Below are 8,777 nucleotides of genomic sequence, written 5' to 3'. Positions count from 1 at the left end.
ATTACATCACCAACTCATAAAGTTGATAACATTGTCAATGCTCTGATGTTAACCCAGCCAACTCGATCAAACAAGCATTAAATGGATTATGATTGACAACTCATGGTAGCACCAAACGATATTCGCAGGAAATCAGGGGAAAATCCAATTTAACTACACAGCTTCGAGTTTATTTATGAAGCCACTTTACTGGTGACTTTTGACACAACTGCAAACAGTTGGTTTGGTAGAAAAAGGATCATTCAGATGAAGCTATCTCCATTTTGTTCTTGAATCTGTTATGCTTTAGAGAATGTACATAGCTGATATTTTATAGTACACAGTTAATAATAACATTTTTTAAGATTTACCTCCGCAATTGCAGCAGTTAATCAGAAAAAATTCCAACTTTACATGTGAGGGTCCTCTACAGATGAATTATTGCCAAATTCCACTTTCAGCCTTCTGTCTCCAGTCTCTCCTCAAGCTGTACCAACCAACAAAGTTGAACCATAACAAGCCGATGAGCACAACTTTTAATCTAATTTTTTTAACAGGTCGTCAACAAGTCAAACTTCAACGTTCTTCAAGAAAATGAAAAAGAAAAAAAATAGGGATGATTTGAAAACATACAAATACTCTACAAAAAATTCATAGAGACAGAATTAAGCAGCAGTATGTGCAGCAGAATCACTAATGACAATTATACTAATATGTGAATTTAAACACTGGCATATTTGACAAAGAACATACTGTATGGAAAAAGGGAAGAATGATGCAACTAGATTAACGATCATGCACACAATCTAAGAACACTAAATTAGCACTTAACTAAGGGTAGTAATTATCCATCTTTCTGACACCTCCCAACTATATAAAGCAGTTCTACCATTAGCTTATGGAACACCAATAGGATCTTTATGACATGATTAGAAATGTCTGATGCTCTCAATTGGATTATAGATAAGTTTTGTTTCCATAAACGAGTCTCTATCTTCTGTGTGTATGCTATGGAGAATGCCACCTTTCCCTTGATGGTGTGCATGTCTCCAAGTGACCTGATCCATTTTGATAGGCTGATCTTGTGGGCTCGAAGCCGTGTCTCAGAATGGGCTTTAGCCCATTAAACCAAGTCTTGTCTTGAATTGACATGGCCAAGCTTAGATCTGAACCTGAGGTTCTGTTAGATGTACCAAATCTCTGCTTCCTTTTGTTTCCTCTCTTTTTATTTAGCTTTCTTGGGTCACTGTGCTTTATTGAGGCCAACCATTTATTTCTTGGATCTGTTGGTGTCTTGAAATGCTCTGCTATGTCACACATGTGAGTACTACGTGGTATTACAAAGTTGTTTTACACAAGAAATTCACACACACACGCACTACAAATTTCTTGTGTAAAACAACTGTGGTGTACCAGCCATACCACGTCATACTCACATGTGTGACATAGAAGAGCATTTCAAGACACCAACAGATCCAAGAAATAAATGGTTGGCCTCAATAAAACACAGTGACCCAAGAAAGCTAAATACAGAGGGGGAAAAAAGGAAACAGAGATTTGTTATATCTAACAGAACCTCAGATTCAGATCTAAGCCTGGCCATGTCACACGTCAAGTCAAGACAAGGCTTGGTTTAATGGCTCACGCCCATTATGAGATGAGGCTTCAAGCCCACAAGATCAGCCTATCAAAATTCACTTGGAGACATGCACACCATCAAGAGAAAGATGGCATTCTCCATAGCATATTCACAGAAGATAGAAGCATTGTCAAATATGAAATATTCCAACGGGTTGAATTGTAAGGTTAAAGATTTTTCTTGTGCAATAAATGTGTTGCATTCTAACTACCTTTCGAATTTGGATGCCATACACAGGCATCAGAACACGAAAGTTCCACCAAAAAGAAAAAGAAAAAAAACTGAACCACTGCAAAGAAAAACATCAAGTTTGGGAGCCCTACTTTTATGCCTTATCTATATTTCCCCAAAAAATATAATAAATGTCAAAACATCTTATTGGCAGATCAATTTCACATAGACTTTGACCTCATTTACATTTCTCAGAAGCACGATGAAATGATATGAAGACCAATCAAAACATCCTGTAAACTTATCGAATTGACAATTCATTTTTTAAAACCAATCCCTCAGACAATTCATCATACTCCATGTGTAAATAAACAAGAGCCTTCAAACACGAACAATGTTACGGATCATTTCCTGCTCCAGGTTTGACCAGCTAGATCTGCCCCAGCCAAGACCCGCGCAGCTAGGACTGCGTAGAGGGAGTTTTCCCTTCTCCCAAGACTCCCAAAGAAACCCGCCCAGCCTGGAATCTTGCCCAAGCTGGGACTCTGGTGGGACGCCTACTAAAGTCCTCTATAGGGTGAGAACTGTGTGTATTTTTAGCCTTTTGCTTTATGTAAATCTATATATAAATGTATCCTGCATAGTTATTTTTAATAAAATTTATTCAGAGATTTCTCTGTTTCGTTTTTTGTTCTTGTTTTTGTTCTTTGAGGAAATGTGTTTCTATCTCGCATCTTCTTTCATGCATGTCATCAACCAGAAAGAACGTCTTTTCTTCTCCCATGTCGTCGACTCCCCATCCATTGAAATTCCACTAGAGGAGGGGTGAATAGTGAAATTTGATTATGATCGATAAAATAAAATAATTAAGCAATAAGGCACAACACATAAAACACAGAAGTTATACTGGTTCGGTCAATATCCAGACCTACATCCAGTCCCCAAGCAAACCACTTGAGATTCCACTATAACATCCGAGTTACCGGATAAATAGTACAACACCCTCTTCCCAAGAGGTCTTCTTCTCTCAACAGAGAAGGGGCACACCCTCTTCCCAAGAGGTCTTCTTCTCTCAACAGAGAAGGGCAACACCCTCTTCCCAAGAGGTCTTCTTCTCTCAACAGAGAAGGGCAACACCCTCTTTCACAGAGGTCTACTTCTTTAAACAAAGAAGGAGTACAGTGAATAAACAGAGTTACAATACTTCCTATAGAACCTTCAGAATGATATGAATGCACGAATGAAGGATTCTAAGAATGTTCTGTTTGTCACTCAGAGGATACTCTTTGTCAAAGAGCTGGACTTGACTTTTTCTCTTTTCTTTCTTTTTCTTTTTCTCTTTCTTTTCAAGGCTCTCTTTTTCAAATCACGAATAGAATATTTTTCTCTTTGTAAGCTCACACGTCTATTTCATTCCTCTCGTTTTAATAGTTTATGTGTGTGTGTTTATATAGCTTATAAAAAGTAGTCGTTACATTTTGAAATTGTAACTTTTTGAAATATGAAATGTTATGTCTTTTCAAAAATATCTTTTAGAGAAGATCGAGAATGCCTTTTTCCAGAAGAGTAAAATAGAGGATACACTTAGTCGTTGTAGTGTTTTAGGTAATACATATTTTATGTAAGAAAGTCTATTTCTTACAATAGTACATTTGAACGTTGGGTTGTAGTTTTGTCTTTATTCTAATTAATGATTTGAGGTACATTAGTACTTCTTTACTTTAAATGAGTGTAAGTACTATGAGTGCTTTGAGATATTTATTTGTACATAGTCATGTCAAGTGTATTCTTTATGTAGTGTATTTTAAAGTCTCCAGAGAGAATGAGGACCAAAAAGAAGGTCGACATTCTTTGGGAAGAATATTTAGAAGGGATTTGTTACAGAAGGCATTTAATACTTTGTAGAGAGAATGGTGACTTCAAGTAAGTCGACATTCTATGGTTATGAGAAAAAGGTAACTAGAGTCCTTAAAGATTTTAATTTATTTTTCTTATGTAGCCGATTTTATGTTTTTGTCTTTTTCCTACATTCCTTTTTCATGTTGTCTTGTAAGGTACAATGACAAAATGTCTTTTTCATAAAAGGTTGTAAGAAGGTACAATTATTATATGACAAAATATCTTTTTCATAAAAGGTTGTAAGAAGGTACAATTATTATATGACAAAATATCTTTTTCATAAAAGGTTGTAAGAAGGTACACTTATTGGTTTTCAAAAAAGAAGCTTTTTGAAACTATCGTATACTTTTATGATATAGTATGTATGAATGAGTATGTAATATGCAAAATGCAAGTTCCTGAAGGTTCTGTTACATATGACTTTAAAGAGAGAAAAAATCTTCATCTTGAGGTAGCCGATTTCTTCATTTGAGCTTTAGGAAAGCATGGCTCATCAAGCTTTTTCTTCAAGGAGTATGATTGCACCATAGTTGTACTTGAACAGGAAGTCTCCATCCTTATTGGGTGAGATATCCTTGCATCAAATACTCGTTAGATTTAAGGCAAAACATATTCAGTCATAATATAACATTATTTCAAGAGAACATATTATCATATCATACAAAATCAAATAAGACAGTGTATCATATTATGTGACATCAAAACCGAATTTCTCAACATTCTCCCCCTTTTTGATGATGACAAAATATGCTCCCCCTGTCAAAAAGACATTATGCATAGAAATAATAATATGATAAAAATGTGAAATAATGTTTAAAGAGAGAATGTTTCTCCAATAATGGAGACAGGTTTTCTCCCCCTTTGTCATGGACAAAAAGGAGGGATCAGAGTAAAAAAGTTATTACAGACCAAAAAAATAATTTAAAAGTTATTACAGACTAAATATAAAAATGCGTCTATCTCGAAGGTGGAGAAGGTGAAGGCGTCCGGGTGGCACGATTCCGCTTGCGAGTCTGCTGCAACAGGGCTTGATTACGAAGGATTCGATCTTGAGTTTGCTCGATATCCATCATAGCAGAAAAGTAATTGAAGGAGGATATTGGATCTGCTTCATCAGAGCCGGGTATGTGCAGGGACCTTAGATTGAAGGTGGTAGCATCGAGGACGTGAGAGGGTCGGAGGATGACTTCGTTGTGAAGTGGTACTTGGAAGTAGTTGAAAATGGGAGTTATAAAACACCCAAAAAGAAGAGGCTCAATTTTCTGATAACGAATAAAGAGGTTGAAAATAATGGATGACCAATTTATCGGAAGAGAAGAAAGGATGGTGTAGATAAGAAGAGGGATTTTTCGAGGAACTAATCCATGGCGGGGATGCTTGGGATAGAGGTTGTGGAAGAGAATCTGGGCAAGTAGCTGAGCTTGAGGTTGGAGATTCCTCATGTGCCACGGAAGTTGGTAGCAGTTGGTGCAGAGAAGTATTTTTCGAAGTACCGATCGGTCGATTGGTACTATGGCGTTAAGGTCGGTACCGGTGGAAGGTAGATTTAGAATTCTACCTAGGTCGAAAGCATTGAAAATCATCAGCTGTCCTCGGACTTTGCTGGTGATTGAGGTTTGTTCATGATCAGAAGAGAAGTTGGTATAAAACAGTCGAACTAGTTCAGGATAATAGGCGGCTGGGGATGAAGATCCTATGAGAGGTTTGAGTTGGGGGAGATAGGTGTCTAAGTCGAAGAACATGAAGTCGTCAAAGTTGATCAATTTTCCTTCATGAATGGGGCGAGAGCAGAGTGAGGTGTAGGTGTGAAACAAATCAGGATACCTTAGATCGGCGGAGGTGATCACATTGGTAGAAGAGGAAGCCATTTTCGAGTGTCTTGAAAATAAAGCACTAGGAGAGAAAGGAGCTAGAACCGAGAGAAAATTTGTATAAGGATAGAAAAGATCGAATGGAATGGTAAGAGATGAACCAATTGATTAAATAGAAGGAAGAAAATAATTGTTGATATGAAATGAGGAAATGCGTGAGTTGTAAAATAAGAGACTTGTGAATGACAAATCAAATCAATTTTGGAAGAAAGTGTATTATATTAGCATAGATATTAAGGACATAGTTTCGAAATAATTTTTCTATATATGTAACAAATTTACTATGGGCAATCTTGTTGGATAGTGAGAAGAGTCATGAATTGAGTATGGAGTGTCATATTAAACGTAAGAGAAAGAATGATTCAAGAGTTTTTAAAGATTTTCGTGAAGATCATGAAGAATAGAGAGTGAATAATGGCCTAATAAGAACAAACAACTTTTTCAAGAATTTACTTTATGTGAAAGCATTCCAAAATCGTGAAGAGGGAGTTTGGAATAGGACAAACATGAGAGTATGAGGAAATGCAATAATTTCTTATTTAAGAAGTGTATATTTTGATATACGTGAAAGGAGTGTGAATAGATATAAAGGAGGGTGATACGGATATGTAAAAGAAATGAAAGTGGTCATAAAGGACACCAATCACTTGAAGTTGGATAGAAATTGTATGACATAAAGTGGAGTGAAGGACAAGGTGTTAATGAATCTCGATTGGAGAGAGATATAAAATATATGAGAGAGTCATGGTCACGGATGAAAAGGAACTTCGTATAATGTAGAGAGAGAGATAAAATGGTGATACAAAACGTACTAATGAGTGGAGTACAAGTTTTTGAAAAGAGAATTTTACAGTACTTTTTCGTAAAAGATGTAAACTATGAAGAGATGATAATAGATTGTTCTTAGGCTATGATATAATAGATGATATAGTAAAAGTTTATGTGAAATATAATAACTTAAAAGGTGGTACGAGAGGATAATCATTTGAATTTTTCATGAAAGGCATTAATGTCTTAGTGAAGTGTCTCGATAGGAGGAAAAGAAGACATGATAAAAATAGAGTGTACATACTATATGATATAACAAATGATATAGTAAAATTTATATGTAAAAACATAGCAACTAGATCTTTAGAAGAAGGTAAAAAGAACCAAAAAACATCATTCGATTTTGACTAAAATTTGAAAAGTAAGATTTCTCATAAAATAATATGTTATCATGTTGAGGGTGAATCAACTTATCGTAAGAGAAGTTTTCACAAAAGGACAACAAATAATAAAGGAGATATGAGATGAGTGATGTGAACAATGTCATGATAGCTTTTAATATAATTAGTTCTTATGGATATGAGTGAAAGGAGATAGGACAAGGAGTCATTATGGATGTGTACTTGAAAGATGACAAGTTGAAAGACATAAAGAATGTGTCTTATAAGAGTTTAGAGTATACGTGAATATGGAAACCTAGTTTGACTAACAAAAATCGATAAGAAGAAAAAGACTTTTAAAATAAGATTTTAACAAAAATTATAAAAAGTATTATATTAAGTGTGATTAATTTATAAGTCACTTAGTTTACATATTCCTAGTTCTCTTCTAATTCGTGTGAAGTCTTCATGTTTTAATGGTTTAGTGAATATGTCTGCTAACTGTTGATTAGTGGGTATGAATTCTAGTTTAATTATGTTGTTTAAGACTTGTTCTCTTAAGAAGTGGTGTCTTATTTGAATGTGCTTAGTTCGTGAGTGTAAAATAGGATTCTTAGATAGGTTTATAGCACTTGTATTATCACAAAAATAGTTGTATTTTCAAAATTTAAACCAAAATCTTTTAATGTTTGTTTCATCCAGATAACTTGAGTACAAGCTAGGCTAGCAGCAATGTATTCGGCTTCAGTAGTTGATAATGATACACAATTATGTTTCTTACTGAACCATGATACCAGTGAGTGCCCTAGCATGTGACATGTTCCACTTGTGCTTTTTCTGTCAGATTTACTTCCAGCAAAGTCAGCATCACTGTATGAGATTAGATCAAATGTAGAGGATTTTGAATAGAATAATCCAAAATCAACTGTGTCTTTTAAATATCTCATTATTCTTTTTATAGCTTTAAGATGTGATTCTTTTGGGTTTGACTGGAATCTAGCACACAAGCAAACACTAAACATTATATCTGGACGGCTAGCAGTTAAATAAAGAAGTGATCCTATTATACCTCGGTATACCTTTGTATCAACAGTCTTACCATCTTCATCTTTGTCCAACACAGTAGTAGTGCTCATAGGAGTGGACTTTGAAGCAGTTGAGTTCATGTTGAACCTCTTCAGAAGTTCATGAGCATACTTAGATTGGTTGATGAAAACTCCATCCTTGGTTTGCTTAATATGCAGTCCAAGAAAGTAGGTGAGTTCTCCCATCATACTCATTTCGAATTCCTTCTGCATGGACTTAGAAAAATCTTCACAGAGAGTGCTGTTAGAAGATCCAAAGATGATGTCGACATAGATTTGAACAATTAGGGTATGATTATCCACTACTTTGACAAATAGTGTAGAATCTGCTTTGCCAACAGAAAAACCAGTTTTTAATAAAAAGGTTTTAAGTCTTTCGTACCAAGCACGAGGTGCTTGTTTTAAACCATACAAAGCACGTTTGAGTTTAAAAACATGATCTGGGCATTGTTCATTTTCAAATCCTGGAGGTTGTTTTACATAGACTTCTTCATTTATAAAACCATTTAAGAAAGCACTTTTAACATCCATTTGAAATAATTTGAAATCCATATAGCTTGCATATGCTAAGAGCATTCTAATAGATTCAAGTTTAGCAACATGAGCAAATGTTTCATCAAAGTCAATACCTTCCTCCTGGTTGTATCCTTGAGCTACTAGTCTGGCCTTGTTTCTTATAACATTACCTGTTTCGTCTAGCTTGTTTCTGAAGATCCATCTTGTCCCAATGATTGGATGATCCTTTGGTCTCGGCACAAGATCCCAAACGTCATTTCTTTGGAATTGATTCAGTTCTTCAGTCATGGCTAGCATCCAGAACTCATCAATGATGGCTTCATCAATCTTCTTTGGTTCAAGTTGAGAAATGAATGCCATGTTTGCAATCCGTTCTAGCTGAGCTCTAGTTTGAACCCCCTTTGTTAGTTCTCCCAAAATCTGCTTTTGAGGATGATCTTTGATATCGACAAAGGTTCTTTGGTGATCA

At 35.4% G+C, this 8,777-nt stretch overlaps 1 protein-coding gene across 4 annotated transcripts in view; it reads right to left on the bottom strand.

Moving 5' to 3' along the window:
• Nucleotides 1–222: 222 nt before the first annotated feature.
• LOC149832462 (ENHANCER OF AG-4 protein 2-like) overlaps nucleotides 223–8,777 on the bottom strand; it is a 50,779-nt gene continuing 42,224 nt past the window's right edge. For all 4 annotated transcript variants that reach the window (XM_090014498.1, XM_090014497.1, XM_090014499.1 and 1 more), the window contains one exon: nucleotides 223–466. The gene's annotated coding sequence lies outside the window, so the exon portion shown is untranslated. The remainder of the gene's footprint in view (nucleotides 467–8,777) is intronic.

The sequence above is a fragment of the Nuphar pumila genome, chromosome 7 (assembly GCF_984573655.1).
Source record: "Nuphar pumila chromosome 7, dmNupPumi1.hap1.1, whole genome shotgun sequence".
Lineage (NCBI taxonomy): Eukaryota > Viridiplantae > Streptophyta > Magnoliopsida > Nymphaeales > Nymphaeaceae > Nuphar > Nuphar pumila.
The sequence above is the reverse complement of the archived record's forward strand: the minus strand, read 5'-3'. Positions and strand labels throughout refer to the sequence as shown.